This window comes from Pholcus phalangioides, unplaced genomic scaffold (genome assembly GCF_987345545.1).
Source record: "Pholcus phalangioides strain wild (caught in Gottingen) unplaced genomic scaffold, Ppha-v1.0 ptg000017l_1, whole genome shotgun sequence".
NCBI lineage: Eukaryota > Metazoa > Arthropoda > Arachnida > Araneae > Pholcidae > Pholcus > Pholcus phalangioides.
Genome location: NW_028301610.1, coordinates 44,328,384 through 44,346,231, shown reverse-complemented (window position 1 = coordinate 44,346,231; position 17,848 = coordinate 44,328,384). Strand labels below are relative to the sequence as shown.

General features: G+C 31.5%; 1 long non-coding RNA gene across 1 annotated transcript in view; it reads right to left on the bottom strand.

The window, feature by feature from the left end:
* Positions 1–3,748: 3,748 nt before the first annotated feature.
* Positions 3,749–17,848, bottom strand: part of LOC149073498 (uncharacterized) — a 77,328-nt gene continuing 63,228 nt past the window's right edge. The window contains exon 6 of the long non-coding RNA XR_016194517.1: positions 3,749–3,936. This is a non-coding gene — a long non-coding RNA (uncharacterized LOC149073498). The remainder of the gene's footprint in view (positions 3,937–17,848) is intronic.

The following is a 17,848-nucleotide window of genomic DNA, read 5'->3' as shown; positions in this document are numbered from 1 at the left end:
TTTCGATAAATATCCATGCCTAATAATATAAAGTAAATTATGTAAACAATATCGGTGATAATTTGAACTGTACAAACTATTCCTGAACTCAGTTTTTTTTTCGAATCATTGAGGTCAACTTATAAAGAGGTTCTTGTGAGATCAAACATTTGAATGGTCACCACTCATTGTAGATTGATTAGAAAGGTTTTCTCTTGTTTTTATTACACATAAGGCTATTCTCAATTCATTAAATAAGTGTTCAGCCCAAACAAGTGAATGTGCAAATATGGTTAACTTAACAGGGTTCATTGTGGTTTTTTTTTCAACTTTACAGTATGCATTCGTTCATAATTTGCCTCTTCAAAAAAAATTGAAAAGCATGGTTCTGGGCTATATATTCTTAAAATTCGAATTTTTTTAAATTGAATTAATTCAGCGATGTATTCTTTATATATTTTAGTTTACTAACAAAGGTATATGTTATCTTTTGAAATTTTTTAGGAATGAATCACTCCATAATTAAGTCATAAAAGTAATTTTTGAAAAAAAAAAACATTCCAAAAACTCTTCTCGACTGTACATTTTTCTTCATAAAATTGTAAAATCTTCGCTGTGGATATATCGTATCAAATACATCACAACGATGCCCTTTTACACGCGAAAAACGTAAAAATATGTTAAAGTAGGAAATGCCAAAAGAGTAAAGTTTTGAAAGAAATGTGTACCTACTTGATCGTTTTCTGATTAATATTAAAATATAATATGATTCAGAAGTGAATTTAATATCACACACAGGAAGTATATCAAATATCTTTACCGACATCAAATTCGTAAAATATGTATGAATCAGTGACCTTTTATGGCCTAAATTTTTTATCAGTGAATACATACATACCACAAAGTGTAATATTCCATATTTTTGTCATTCTAAATCCGTTAATCAGTTTATCGTAAATTTTATAACTTATTACTAATCTAAAATTTATAATATGGTTAATAGTTTTTCAACTAATGCTAAATACTGGGTTTTCAAAAGATAATTGATTCAATATATATTATAACCATTTCAAATATTGAAGTTTATTTTTAGAACGAAAATATTTCTTTCTTAGCGTTGTCACAGGCAATCATACCTGTATATGTACCATTTTCCCATTTTGTGCAATTTTCTGTAACACATGATCCCACTTGTCACTTCAGTTGCTGTCTGCTTATATATTTCCACTCTGATATTTATCATTTCTTTTTACTCTAACATCCACATTCTATATTTGCCACTGTATTTTTGATTAATATTTTGTTTTAAAATATTGTTTAAATATTAACTGTTTGTAATTTTATTTTGGTGGACAGTATGGGTAAGAAGTTTACTCCTTGACTACTCATATACATAATTTTCATTTTTGGGTTTTGTATTCTAATTACGCTTCTGCATTTATTATTTATATACTTATCAACTAACAATAATAAATACATTAATAATAATATACCTTATCAACTAACAATAATAAATTTTTATTATTTTGAAAAAAATTTGCATGTTATTTAGAGCGTAGTTCGGCTTCTTTCAAATTTCGTTCCAACTCGAAATTTTAAGGTGGTAATAGAGTAAGCGCAAATTCTTATTCGCTACTACAGTATATATATATTTCTAAGCTCCATTTAAAAATTTTCCTGCATAAAATCGTGTACATGCGTTGTTGCCATCCTCTTTCTCGCGAGAAGGTTTTAGGAAAAGGAATTTTCACTAGGAAAATCGGTCGCTTCTCATACAGAAAAGAAAAAGAGCATTAGAAAGAGGGAGAATGAAAGAGAGAGATGGAGGTAGGAAAATGGAGAGAGAGAGAGACAGAGGAAAGAGAAAAATGCTTTATAATTAAAGGCGAGCATCTTGTTACGCGCCTCATCAATCATTTCACGTCTCTGGTACTGCAATCAATGCCGCATTTGAGGGGACGAATAAAGATTGAACTCCGGACTATCTCAGTGCAATCCCAGCAGCAGCAGTATTTTCACGTACTAGGCACAAAACCATTCCTTCCTGTAATTGCACTTTATTCGTCATCGAAAACCATTTAAAATATATAGGGCCATTATTCCGAAATGCATACATGAAAGGAAAACATTTTTTGGACAATGGAAAATCTTATTTATTATCGATATAAAACGATACAATAATCTAACTCAGCTGAATTATACTTAAAAAAGGCGCATGTCTAAATTTGAATTCCAAATATATATATTTTTTCAAAGAAAACTTTTATGTTAATTTTAGTATTCTGAATTACAGCAAATGTAAATTACAACCACCAACTATCATGAAACTTCAGAATTGAAAATTCAATATTTATGTCTTAATTTCTGAGAAGACATTGGTAGAATCAAGGCAAAATAAATCATATATTTTAGGAATTCGACGAATTTGTTCAAGGCCGGCATTACACAATGAAATATTTAGAAAAATTATTTTATACAACTTGAGAGAAAAACAATTCACCCAATAAAACCGTATCGGTTACATTCGAGCGAATATAACCAACAAGCTTAGTGGTTGTTTTTTCCATTAAGAACGTTTATCTAACTTTTATAATGTATGCCCTGCCTAATAGAATTTATAGTAGGAGCGCATTGGATATTTATCATAAAAAATGAATTTGCACACAATTTGTGATCATTAATGCAATTTAAATCTTGTTGGTCACATGTTTTAATTAAAAATAAGTACAAAAAGTTATGTAGGCCTGTTGCATTGTGTTTCTTAATTAATTTTACTCACAACGCACCTTATTGGTCATCGAAAAATATTTAAAATATATAGGACTATCATTACTCCAAAATGGAAGAAAAATATTTTTTGACAATAGAAATATTATTTTTCTCAATATGAAAACGAAACAATGTCACACAGCAGAATTGAGAAAAATTTTGAAATTCAAATCCTGCAAATATTTCTTCATACCCAATTTTATGTTTACTTCATTATCATGCCCTTTGGCTTATCATAAAGTTTCAATTATAGTAAATAAAGCAAGCCAGTATCGTAAGATATTAAAAAATTGTAGAATCTAAATATCAATAATTATGTCATAATTTCTGAGGCTGCATCGGTATCATCAAGGCAAAATAAATCCTACGTTTTCTGAATTTTAACGATTTTGTTTTAATAGGATATTCATAGTTGGAACGCATTAGATATTTATCATATAAAATACAGCAAAAGGAAATTTGCGTATATTTTGTCGCCTATATTAATGCAATTAAAAGCAGTATTAGAGCGATGGGTTGAAATGAAAAACAATCGCAAAAAATTATACACGCCTGCTGCATTGCGTTTGCTAATTAATTCTTTAGCATTAATCAATTCTTTGTTACTCACAATGCATTTTATTCAATGCAAACCATTTGAATTATGCAGTGTCACCATTCTAAATTGCCTTACATGCGAGGAAAATATTTTTTTTAAACAACAGAATATGCTATTATTATCAATGTAAAGACGAAACAAAATCTCACAGCTAAATTGTTCAACATTTTGAAATCGAAATCAAACGTAAATATGTCTTCGAACACTAAAGTCTACGTTATCCTTATTATTAATGGACTTCTGTTTATCGTAGATTTCCAATTAAAAGAAATATAATTGTGCATCATTAAGTATTGTCCGAAAGTTTCAGCATTGAAAATATAATTTATTCTAAATTTTTCGGAATATATTGATAGAAATTAAGGCAAAATGAAAGCCAATTGATTGCAATGAAACCTGATGTCTAAGGAATTTTACCCTTTAGCTTTTAATGTAGGAGCGTTATTTATCATAGAAATTACAAAAAATGAAATTTAAAAATGTATGTTCTGCATTAATACAATTTAAAATTGTGTCAGTGATGTTTTTGTACAAAAACGAATGAGAAAAATTGCTAGTTTTTTACCATCTTGAATGATCACCTCTTCATCCTGAAAAATAAAGAAGCAAAAATTATAAGAAACTACGTCCAAAAAAGTTCATAGGCCATTTAATGAGTTTAAGTTGTGAAATTTTCAATGCAAATTGAACTCGACTATCGCAGTGGACAGCCATGGCTGCGAGGAAAATACAGTATTTCTTGCTCAAAGGAATTTTTTATTATAGGCCTATATAAAAACGAAACAATCAAAACAGCTGTCAACTGCACATTTCAAATTCAAATCTACAAACAATGTAGATTCAAATAACCTGGCTTTTTTTCCGGAATTAAATCCCTCAGATTTTACTGTAGGAATGCAGTGGATATTTATAGTAAGAAATTTACAACGAAGAAAATTTCCACTTCGAGATATGGAAATCATTTAATAATGTATTTCCATCATTGATTCAATTTAAAACAGTCTAAGGCCGGGATTACACTATAAAAGTGTTACAAAAATTCTTTCATAAAACTTGAAAAATACAACCACTAAACGTATCGGTTACATTCTAGCGAATGTAAAAGGCTTATTGACTGTTTTGTAAAACATCTTTTATCAATCTTTTATAGTGTAATCCCGGCCTAAGTTATATGCTTGAATTTTTTCACGTACTGATAATCTCGTGATATTTAAGATTTAAATTTCATCTACGATGCAAGGAATAAAAAATCATTATCGCGTATTCGTGTTTTTTACCATCTCCATCCTGAAAAAAGAATAAAAAATTAAGGAATTCCGGAAAAAAAGTGCATCGGCCATTTAATGAAATCAAGTTGAAATTCGAAATAACAAAAAAAGTAAAACGAAGAGAAATAATGACTTTTGTGCATCATCCAAGAATTTTTTTTTTTTTAATGTGATTTCTGAATTACCCTACTTAGAATAAGAAATCATGTGACTCAAACAGACAATCATCAACAACATTCCAGAGTCATTATCGAACGGATTTTAATGACGCTCTAACAAGCGAAACATAAAACAAATCGTTTTAGAGAGAGGAAAAAGACGATGATTGTTACTGGATCTAATTGATCAAAGCTGTCCCTGAAAAGGTTGTTTTCAATGCTTATTGTCTCTGAACTATTTTATATAAAAGATGCATGCTCGAATGTTTTGACATGTCCAAATCGAATCTGCAAAGAGAATTAATTGATTAAATTTCAACAGCGCAAAATCCAATATTTTTTTTTTCAAATATGTTATATTAACTATTATGCATTCTGAAATCGGTAAGAAATACGAAAATTTTATGAATATCTATGTCGTCTATTTAATTAATAAATTAAACTTATTTAAAGTTCTTTACTCAGCTATTCCAGGGACTCGTTTGGTTCACTTGTAGGGCTCATTGGCGTACGCAAGGGGATGGGGGACCCCTCAATCCGAGATTATAGTGTTAGTATTATATATAACTCTTAGTGTTATATATACACACGTAGTTGCAGGAAAAAACGTAACTCCCCCTTGAGAAGGAAAAAAAAAACGTTAATAATTTTCGGTTCAGACTGATTTACTTGGAGCAGCGTTTCCTAACCTATGGTTCACGACGATGGCATAGTTGGTCCGCAGGCTGATTTGATAAAATTATTCACCCGTTGCAATAATAGTAATATCCATATGTGGGTTCAAATACAATTATACCTTCATATTTAGATTCACCACATATCATCGAGGAGAATGCAGGAAAGTGCGATGTTAAATACGGCATATCACTAAATTTTATCAAAAATTGCAATTTAGTGCTTCAAATGGAATTTGTTAATTGCTGCTAAAATTGATGAAGGATGTGGAAATAAAGGACTGCTACAAATCGCAGTTAACAAAAACGAACAGTATTTCACGAAAAAATATTCAAATGATCTGATGATCATTTATTGCATAGAGGTAAACTGGGATCTTAAATATTAATCCGTAAAATACGGGACATCACCAATTATCTATCAAAAGAAATTGAAAAAAATAGGAACAATCAACAATCGTAATTAAAATTGATGAAAAATTGGGGGAAAAAAACGTTAAAACCAGCAAATGTAAGATAAATATTTATAATTTTTCCATAATTATCATAATATTGGCTAATTTATATTATGAAAACGCTATGTGTTTGTGTACGACTTCAGTAATTATTAGAAATTCAAATGAGTATCGCGCGCGTGGAAAAAAACGGGAAAAATGAAAAACTATCGGAACAACAAAATCACAGGTGTCTCCTAATACGGGAAACGAGTGCTCCGTGAAATTGCTTCAGACATTTTACTGGTCCTTGTTTTCAGAAAGGTTGAAACACTGAATTACATGAATACTGTTATGTTGTCAATAGATATGTTGTCAATAAATAGTAAAAAATTAAATAAGAAGGCGTAACTTTTTTTTCTCAAGTTCTCAGTTAAACTATCGTACCACGAAACCCCACAAAAATATTTTTATTTTACTATCACCTTTGTTTATTATCATTATTATGTGGCATTCTTTAACCCTATTGCTCCATTTAAAAATTGATTTTAAAAATATTAATTTCTTTCACCACTTGGAAAAAAAAAATTGGCAGATAAGACACACAGTATAGATCTACAGTATCAATAAATTCCGATGGTTTTCAACCTTTTAAATGGCACTGACGAGATATCTCGCCTACTTTAAAGCCTTCTACACCAGCAGACACGTCCAAGCATTTTGTAAAGCTGATTTATCAATAAAACGTATTTTTTTATTCTTTTTACTTTGCACCGGCTGTATCAGATGAAAAGGCCGTATCAAGATCTTTGCACTAAATCAGATGAAAGCTTACTATATTTAAAAATATGACATTTTGAATGGAGTTCGGTGATTTTTCTGCTGGGCCGGTTATATAAAGGGTTAATATATAATCCGCGGATTATAGTAAAAAATCGGTTTTATATAGAACTGGTTCTGAACCAATTTTGTTTTTTATTCAAGGGAAAAAAAGTTTTAATAAAAACAATTATTTTAATTATAAGAATAAAATTTGAATTTCTAAAGTATAGTGAATTTCATACTGATTAAACCCATTTTTATACATAAAAAACCCCTTTCGTAATTTTTTGTATGACTCCCTAAAACATCTCAAAATCATTCAATTTTAACGGGGGGGGGGGGTACAACAAAAAATTGAATAATCATCTCATGTTTACTCATATCGCGCCACATATTGGCTGTTTTTTAGTTTTTTTTTCCTTCTTAAAAAAATTCCCGTGGTGACCTCGCGATGCTAACCCTGCAAACCGTTTCTTATTTCGGTTATTTTCCGGTTTTTATGAATTTCTAAAGTTTCTACGGACTTTTTTGCTCACCCTATATTATCAGTGTTTTATTTTTTAACCCCATTGCCTGAACTGGCACTTAAAAAGTGTTCAATGACTAGACCATTTACAAATAGATTTTAAAAGTATTTATTCATATTCTAACCTCATAGAAAGAAAAAGTGGCTAATAACTCACGGTACATAATCCACATTAACAAATCCTGATGTTTTTCGCGGATTAAATGAAGGAAATTACGGGGCCTAATGTACAAAACTTGTTCTGGCCTGTTTTTTTTGTTTTCGACTTGAGAAAAATATTTAAAATAAAAAAAATATTTTCATTAAATAAATAAAATTTGAATCCTAATACGGATGTATACTTTATAAATTTCATATTTTTCACGATTATAGTCGTCAATAAAAATTGATACGCAAAAAACGCCTTCGTAATTTTGTGTATGACTCCCATGAAAACAGCTCGAAATCATCAAAAAGGGAGGAAACAACACAAAAAAATTAAATAATCATCCCTTGTTTACTCAAAGTTCATAAAAATACACAGTGGCGTTCCGCCTTTAGATTCATTTACTTGGATTACATGATTGCTGTTTATGTTGTCAATAAAAAAAAAAAAAAAGCAAATTATCTCTCAAGTTCTCAGTAAAATTATCGTACCACGAACCCTCAAGAATATTTTTATTATTATTATTATCAACTTTTTTTTCTTATTATTATATCAGTGTTGTTGTATTCTTTAACCCCATTGCCTGAACGGGCATTTGGAAAGTGCTTAATGACTAGGCCATTTTTCACCTTTCTGGGCGCACACACGCACGTGCATCGAAGAGAAGATTGCTTTGTTTTGGGTGGAACATCCACTAATGCGTATGTCAATTCGAACATCCTCTCTCCCTTACATTACACCACGAGTTCTTGCTCCGCCACATACTACTACACATACACATACTCTTCTCTTTTCTCACACTCTGTCTCTCTCTTTTCTCATTGCCTTCAAGCGAGTAAGTTCCCTTTTGTCCCAACATTTATCACCTTCAATGATCTCGCCATTTATGGGAATTAGCAGGGAATGTCTCGGAAACTGCCAGCAATTACCGCCACGTTTATCTCTCCAACTAACCATTGATCCCCCCTTTTCAACGTATTCCCTAAAATTTTGTGCCTATTCAGTCAAAAATTTAAATAGAGCGGATGCAATGTAATTGAAAATTTTGGGTATATACATACAAGTCTCCTTTCCCCTTAACACCTACGCATCTCGTTATTGTAATAATAATAGTACACTATCTGTGTGACTCGCATGTTCTTTCGATCAGCGTCCCCTATAGTGAATGATTGGGGTTTTTCTTTTTCAAATCACGAATTAATAAATATTTTGATAACACATACTGTACAATGTAATTTTGATAGTATTATCTGATTCTGATACATAATAAAGATAGAAGATAAAGATAAATATTTTATTGCTTGAGAGCATGGATCATAATACAGAGGTTGCAATCTTTTTCTAGTCGCTAGCACTGCCTGAAGAGTACTATTACGGCAAAGTGTGACATACGAACGTATGCCTTGAGTGCGATTTGTATAAGATGTTTAATTGGAACGAGCGTTGAACAAGTGCTCGCGAGAACAAAACCGGACACGAGCATTGAACACTCCAGGTGCTGCAGGGAGCACCGTGGTGCTCGCGAGCAACAGGTTGAAGATGCCAGCTATAATACCCCACCGTCACCGCAGTGGTGGTCGGCTGAAGTTGGTTTCCTGTGGTTCCCAACTTCGCGGCGCAAATGCGAGCCGATCTCCCCCATTAAAAAGCCACAGAGAGCAACAGGCCTACAACGATAAATTATTCAATCATTACACTTCACTCATAGTTAGAAAAACTGGTCGCAGATGGCAGCACTACACATAACAAGCATTACACAGAAACAAACTTCACCTCAGGTTTCACTATACGTACACGCACATTCCCGCATGTACCAATTCGTTAGAGGTTCCGCAGAGGAATATGGACGAGGTGCATGTGTGGTTTAGTAGTAGCTATAATACATCAATAAAAATAATATTAATTCATATTAGTGACAACGCTGATAGTAAATTCAACAAATAAAACAAATATTAAGTATATATATGGTGATTCTATTATTCCCTTTGCCGCATTTTACTGGTGAACTGCTGATCCTAGAGGCATACTTCTAATTAGAAAAAAAATCCAATTAACATGTGAAACTCAGATAAGCCAGTCATGTTGCAAGCGGCTGTATAGTTATTAAAATAAAAAAAAATAACTTTTTATACCGTCCCCGTGTACCCAAAAAACCCCGTTAGAAAGTTGTTTTTCCCTGTTTCTCCTGATTAAAACTAAAAGCATTCCGCGTTTTGAAGTTAAATATTCACTGGGATATTCGAATGCGAAAATCACAGAAAAGTTGGGAAAAAAACAGCGTTAAGAGTGAGTATACGGATATAACTGTTTCCCCCACAATTTTTTCCCGAATTTCTCGATTTTTTGGATATTTCTGGAATTTTCGGGTGTTTTTCGAATGCTCGGATATTTCTCAGTTTTTATACATTTTTCGATTTTTTGGAATCTAAATTTTTCGGGCATTTTTTGAATTTTCCGATATTTCTTGAATTTTCGGATGTTTCTAAAAATTTTTGGACGCATAGTATCTTCAATTTTTTGATGTTTCTAAAGTTTTTGGAGATTTCTTAAATTTTCATCATTTCTTAAATGCTTCATTTTTTTCAATCAATTAAAAAAAATTGGGTGTTTTTCAAGTTTATCCCCCTTGAATTTTTTATCCCTAGAAAAAATTGAATCTGATGCGCATTGGCAACAGAGACTCTCTCAAACAATTTCCCCTTCATTTCTCTAATTTAATTTTTGGATATTACTAAAAATTTTAAGATGGTTCTCAATTTTTTATATATATATATATAGGCCCCTATTTCTTAATTTTTTTTATCATTTCTTAAGTTTTTGATACGCTAATATTGGCTACATATGAGCACTAGGGTGTAGAACCACCATTTGCATGTCCAGAAACATTTCAAAATTTTTTTATAGACTTAGAGCATGAACTTCATCTTATAGACAGTGATACATACCCACCCAAAAACACGAAATCCATTTCAAGATCATGTTAACGTTAGATAGCAGTACGGTATGTGCCTAGTAGTATCCATTCTTATATAAGTAACCATTACATAATATTTTCGTGAATAACAACAATGGACATTTCATTATTCCCGGAGATTAATGTCTATATATCGACAAAACTACCATTTCCTTATACACAAATGAGAGTACCTGAAGCTGTTATTCATCTTACGATGATTGAATAAGACATTTCAAGGTATGCCATATCACGCAAACGGTGTTCAACAATCAATTTTGGCTTGTTTTAAAATTATATAACGCTTAGAAACAGTCTCTCTATCTTGTTTCGCGAACCTCCTATTCTCTCCCTATTACAGGAAATAACATAACTGAAAATGCATTATTTGTCGTTGCGTTTTCAGTTTCAGCTTCCTGGCTTTTGTTCACACGTTTTTGGGTGTTAATGACACTCCCTGCCATGGAATATCCCGTGGAATAGATGACTTCATTATCGGTGACGTTACGCAACACCATAATTTCTATACACACAGACACTAATAATATACTATTCTGTTTTTTTTGAATGAAAATCCTTGGAAATTGATGAGTGACAGGAACTAGGAGAAATAGATTTTATGATCATTTGTTGTTGTCACGTAAAAGATACTAGACGATATATATAAGTTTTGTTTTGGTATTTTATATGAATTCGCTAAATGGCTGACACATGCGTAATTTTATGGATACGAAGTGCAGTAGAATCTTGATTATTCAGGGCGACTAAGAGGTCTCATAAATTTTAACATGTTCAAAGAGCCTCAAAAAATATTCTCTAGTAGAAATAATAAATAAAATTGATTTCATAATCATTGATTTATTTTAAATTTTGTACGCCTCTTTTTGCTTGCATATGTTATGCTAATTTGATGCTTTACGTATCTCCAGTACTTACGCTTTTGCAAATTTTCAAACATAAAGAAAAAGGTTTAAAAAATCAATGGATCAAAAAACTTAAAAAATCACGTTCTAGTAAAAATACCATTAAAAATAAAATCTAAATATCGATTTATCTCAAATTTTTAACAAATGTTTCCGATCGCATATGCTATTCTTGTGCATAAATACATTTTACATATATTTTCAAAATTTATTTAAAAAAATTTTAGACATTACGAAAAAAAGTTAATACCTTACGCGCGTGATAAAATAGTGTGACATCAATGTACAAATATACAAATACAAATACAACGTCACAACAGGCAAAATGCCCAACGAGGTGGCTGATAAAAAGATGCCCATAAAAATATGGATGTCACATATTTCAAAAATACAGCAACCCAATTAAAAATGCAATTAACACAAATTATAAACAATATATATACATGATAAAATATTATACAATGCCCATAAAGAATACTTATGGTTGTCTTATTCTAAGTATGGATAGCTTCTCGATTTACCCCAACATGCTTATCGTATTTCTTTTTAAACGTGTCAATTGTGTTACAATTTACTACCTCCGGGGGTAAGCTATTCCATTTATTAACAACCCTATTAGAGAAAAATTCCCTGCGACACCATAACCTTGCATTGTCCCTCACCAATCGATACTGGTGTCTCCTTGTAAAAGCAGTCGATTGGCGGTGTACTAAAAGTTCATGGTCCATGCTATCCATCCCATTGAAAATTTTGAACACTTCGATCATATCTCCTCGTCACCTGCGTTCATCCAATGTAAACATATTCAAAAAATGATTGGATATAATTATTGTAATAATTAAGATAATGTAATGTAAGATAATGTAATGTAAGATAATGTAATGTAAGATAATGTAATGTAAGATAATGTAATGTAAGATAATGTAATGTAAGATAATGTAATGTAAGATAATGTAATGTAAGATAATGTAATTGGATATAAATTAATTTAAAATGAAGAAAACAGTTTAGTGTTCATAAAATGGGCAAAATAAATGAGATTCATTCATAAATATTCCACAAATTCTTTGATTTTTTTAATACAGTAAAACCGGTCTTCAACGGAATCGCGAAGGGGGGGGGGCGAAATTTTTTCCCATTGAATACAGGTTTCCGATAGAGGTTCGATTGACATAATGTGTGAAATTTCGTTATGATCTCGTATAAAATTGAAATAAAACAAAAAAAAATTAAATGGAAATAAAGTAAATTTAAAAATAATTAATTACTAAGTAATAATTAATTGTTAAATATTTATCACTCCGTATGTGATATATTATTTATTAAAAATACATACACACTGCATCTACTTGAACATTGCACTATATATACAGTCTATCACATACATTAACTATTCGCATCACCAAACAGTGAATAAAAAATTAAAAACTGTTACTGTAAATAATTTTTTTCCTCCAGTGATCAATGAGTTTTCTGTATGCTGCCTGACTTATGAGTAAAAAGTTTTGTTTCAGAAGAGTCATACACAAAATGCCCGATTCATTATTTTGCTATAAGGCAAAAAATTCTGTAGTGCTCTGAAGGTTTTGACAGCATCTGTATCAAACTGCACCCGCTACACTATTTTTTCTTTTGAAAATGATGAATTCATCTCATCTCTTCTTTTTGACTTTCTCTAAAATTTTCAACGAGAGTGTCGATTTGTCGTGTAATGTTTAGTTTGTACGTTATCGTCTACATGTTTATGCTCACTGTGATCATGGAAAGCAGCTTGCTTTATACAGTGCTCCTGCATATATCATTTGGAAATTCAACCTTTGCACTGATTTCTCCCGCAAGAAAAGCTTGTTTATTTTAAAGATTTTGTAACAATATCAAGAAGCCTTATTACATATAGCTTATTAAAATCACAGCATTAAGTACGGAAACGGTTTTTGCTAATGTAAGGGTGGATGATGCAGAACTCACATTGACAAGCAGAGATTGCACAAAACAATTCGGTAGAGCACTTCAACATTTTGCGTAATTCCCTTGGCCTATTGGTTTGGAAAACATTCGTAGTGTTTGTATGAAATTTTCCGTTAAGAGCATACAATTTTCCTTTCCGTTTCCGCGTTAGACAGGTTCCGTTCAATCCAGGTTTTTTAATGAGTATTTCAGCATCGAAATCATGGGACTTTTTTTTCGTTGAAGACAGGGCTCCGCTTAATACATGTTCCGTTATAAAGACAGGTTTTACTGTATTTTTAAAATTTTGAATTTTATATAAGGTTGAGCCAATGAAATCTCAATCAAAAATTAGTTCAAAATTTTGAAATTTGAACTCTAAATGATATTCCCTTATAATGTAATTTCAAAATTTCGCCTCATTGGATGAACTGAACAGATTTCTTCCTTTTGAAATAATTTATATCGATGCTATGCTATTCTGTTATGCGTTCAAGGTACTAATATTAATAGGTTTTTCTTATTCCTTGAAAATTTTCAAAAAAGTAAGTACTGAAGATATGTAAGTAATTGTGGTGGTTTACATTGCATATGCAATCGAAAAAATGTGTAGCGAATTTTAATTAGTTTTTCAGGGTTTTCAACCATTTCAAAAGGTATGAAACCCCTTAACACATAATAAGGTTTCAAAGAGATGAAGACAAACATACAAGGTACGAAATCAGTAGGCGTATAGTTCAAAAATATCTCAAACGAGAGCCTTTGTGAATCTGTTTGAGCATTTGGAGGGGCAGTGAGTGTTTTTTTTTCTCCAAAGTAAAAATACACAAAGTGAGATTTTTGAAAAATAAATTCATTTAAGTATAATAAGTATGCACTATATTTTTCTACTACAGCTGTTGATTTTCTCTAGGTAAGAGTCTTGGCATCTAATAATCCGTTCCCAAGTTTGGCTCATTAACTCGTGGGTTTTAAATAACGCTAATGAGACATAACAATTAGGAACATTAGGAATGGCAACACCTGTATCTCTTATAGCCGAGTTCCTGAAAAGAAGACCTTTACCCCATCTCCCTCTAAACCAGAACGCATGCACGACTACAGACACACACACACACTACCTATCAGTACGTGTGTCCGTACACCCACACCCACATACACATATATACGTACTGTACCTATAACAGTGCAAAGCCGAGTTTGCTGGCTGAGCTTGGCTGAGCTGGCTGCTGCTGCTGCAGTTCTCTTTTCTAGAACCCAAAATCCCCTCCTTCTCCTCACGCTTATTAATGGTTCTTGCGCTGATGGGAAAAAGTGGAAAATAACTGGGCTCTGGCGGATCGATAATCAATTTAAGGCTGTAGAGAAAACTCATCAATTTTAGCGCACAACATGGTCCGACCTTCGTACGAAAATTTTGGTAAACATTAAAATGAATTTGAATAATGAGACCAGGGAAATGGGAAAGCAATGCACTCGGTATTCTTGAAGAAATTTGCGTAAGAAGTCCACCGTGTATTATATATATATATACACACACACACACACACATTTTTTTCTCTCTTTACTTTCTCCGGCTACCTTTATGCTCGTGTGAAAATGCCGTGGATGCAGAAAAATGGTAAAAAAAACAAGAAAAAATGTATAAAAATACATAAATAAAAAAGTTCAGTGGGGAAAAGTTTTGAAACAGTTAAAAAACTGCCGTTCAAAAATATGCGCGGATGAAAGTTATCTGAATATATTAAAGCCACATTTCTTTTAAGGGTATGAGGTGGAAAAATCCGGATAAAAAAAAAAACGTTTTTCTAAGCATTTCCAAGACTATACCACAGCTATTAATATCGGAGTCAAGAACTGGATCATTAACATATATAATATCGTACAGTCTTGCGAAGAAGCTGCTCTTGTAAAGTGTTTGGAATGTGGATAGCCGCAATATGATTGATACGATCTAAAAAAACACTTAAGACTGAAATGTAGTCAGGTGTTTAAACTTGAAATTATCAGTTTCTCTGAAGCGAAAACTTGCAATTTATCCAGAAGAAGCATCAGTAAATATAATATTCGGGCAATGATCTTGTTTTCATGGATATCTTGTACTGAAAAATGAAGCCAAATTCTACGTATTTCGTGATTGCTATCGCAGAAATCTGTGCTCAGATTGAATTTTTTTTACGAATTGCCATATTCGCATTTAGGAAGGTTTTGAAACTTATATTTGGGCCACTTTTTTTCTGGTAATTTTTCTCCATAGATTTATGTTTTTTTGCTCCTCATTGAAGGGCCGGGACACTCATATCCAGCCTCCTCTGTTATAAGGGCCACCCTTATATGAGAGAAAAGATACATTTACTTTAATTTTATACTTGATTTTATACTTGTTTGGTAGAAGCAAAACATAATAACATAAATATGAGGGAGCTCTTGAGATATAGTATAAATTTTTAGAAGTTCAGGATGAAAAATTTGCCTAAAATATCTATTAAACCGGATATGTATTATCTTCAGATAATCTTCTGTGGTTCATCCCTATAAAAACGCATTAAAATTTCTTTCTTTTGCAAAAACGGATGTGAATTGGTGCTGTTAGCACATTTTTTATTGACACAATATATGAACATAGTGACAAATCGGCAATCATATTTTTATGGGCATCTTATTTCAGCCAACTCGTTGGACATTTATTTTGTTGTGGCGTTTGTATTTGTATCTGCATTTTATTAATTCACGTGGATTTCTAAATCAGTTTTAATGGCCGAATAAAGGTAAGATAAATATTTTTCCGGTATTATACTGTGTTATCAATAAACGGATAAAATCTTGCTCAGAAAAGTTGAATAGTTGTTACTTAAATATAAATATATATATTATGATGTCCAGTTATGTCAATTCGGTGTGATTTCAAAAATCTTCAAATACGCAGCAGCTCTCAAAAAATAATATCAACAAGGAATCAACACTTTAAAATTTTGTACTAAAACCGCACTAAAAGATGTACTTTCTTAAATACTAAAACAATTGAGAAAATAAATTGGTGTAATGAGACTTTTTGACTATGTATTTGCCATGTATATTCAAACGTATATAGGACCATAGAGGGTTATAATCATAGGGTTTGAAAAAGATTCACATGAATATTTGTGATCTGTAATAACTCATATATTATTATTTGTTAACAGAGTATATTCACTTGTGTGCCATAGACATGAATTCCATTTCCCTCTATGAAACACTTTATTTATTTTTTTTAACTCTATAAACAAACATATGGCATGAAATGATGAAAATAATTTTCGTCTCTACATTTTATAAGGCTGAAAAATTATTTTTCTATCGTGTACCTCCCCTTAAAGGCCGGTTTTCAGAGATACGAAGAAACCATAGAACTTGTTAAAGAAGTCTTACAGAATTAAAAAAAAGTTAAAATCATAAAATTTGGGTGTCTATCAAATCAAATGGATCATTAATTTTTCGATATGCAATCCAAGCTACATGAAATGAAAGACTTCTAAAGATTTGGACAATATTTTAGAAATTGAGAATAAAGAAATTGTCAAAAAATATCTATATTCAACTATGGATTGAATATCTATAGTTAGGATCATAGAATCGAATGAGTGTGTATAATTTTTAATAACTGTGAAACTCGATGATACGTAGTAACAATTATATTCACACATTAATTACAGCAGGCGAATTGCATTTCATACAAAGACACTTTTTTAGTGATTTTTTTAAATACTGTATAAACTTAAAATATGGCATGAAATGATCGAAAGAATTTTCTTTTGCCCCATTTTATAGGCCAAAGTGGTTCTCAAACTTTTGTCACTCTTGGATCCGTAGCCCTATTCATGGTTCCACTACGGCTCCCCACATTAGTTTAGTAGAGTATTTATTCATAAAATAGCCACTTCAAAGCATAAATAATCACACACGTCAATATTTCCAGCTAGTCAAAACGCCCCTGACAAAATGTTGGCAAAGCTTCTAGGAGCCGCGAAGCACACTTTGTGAAAAACACTGGCCTAAACAATTATTTTTCTATCGTCTACCTCTTCGAAGGGCCTTTTTCATAACCCCTTAGGCCTACCAGTCTCGCCCGAACTGGGTTCAGGCAACTGAAAAGTACAATGTTTGTAATTAGAATTTTTGGGGAGAAATTTGTTTTTTTCTTTTCACCATGAAAAAAGCAAAGGCCAAATTGAATTCGCCCATCCTTTTTATTGATACATCGTATGAAATTAAACAGAAAAAAAAAAAAAAAAAAAAAAAAAAAAAAACCTTCCATATTTGATGAATTTTTCTGAAAAATTTTCCGAACATATTTCGCTGTTAAGGGGTTAAAGAAACGAAGTAACCGGGTAACTTGTTAAAAAGTCTTACTGAATTTGAAAAAAAAAAAATTAAAACCATAAAATTTGGGTGTCTTTGATATTGAAAGAGTCATTAATTTTTAGCCATCCATAAATTTTTAAATAAGTTTATAAGAAACCTGGTTTCTATATAGATAAAAAACGTAAACACATATATATTATACATATATGAATTTTTCGCCCCTCCCTTTCATTTTCTAATACATAAAAAAAAAAAATTTCTGGCGACTCGTGTCATTAATTATGAACAAAAGAAAAATACTACTAAAAAAA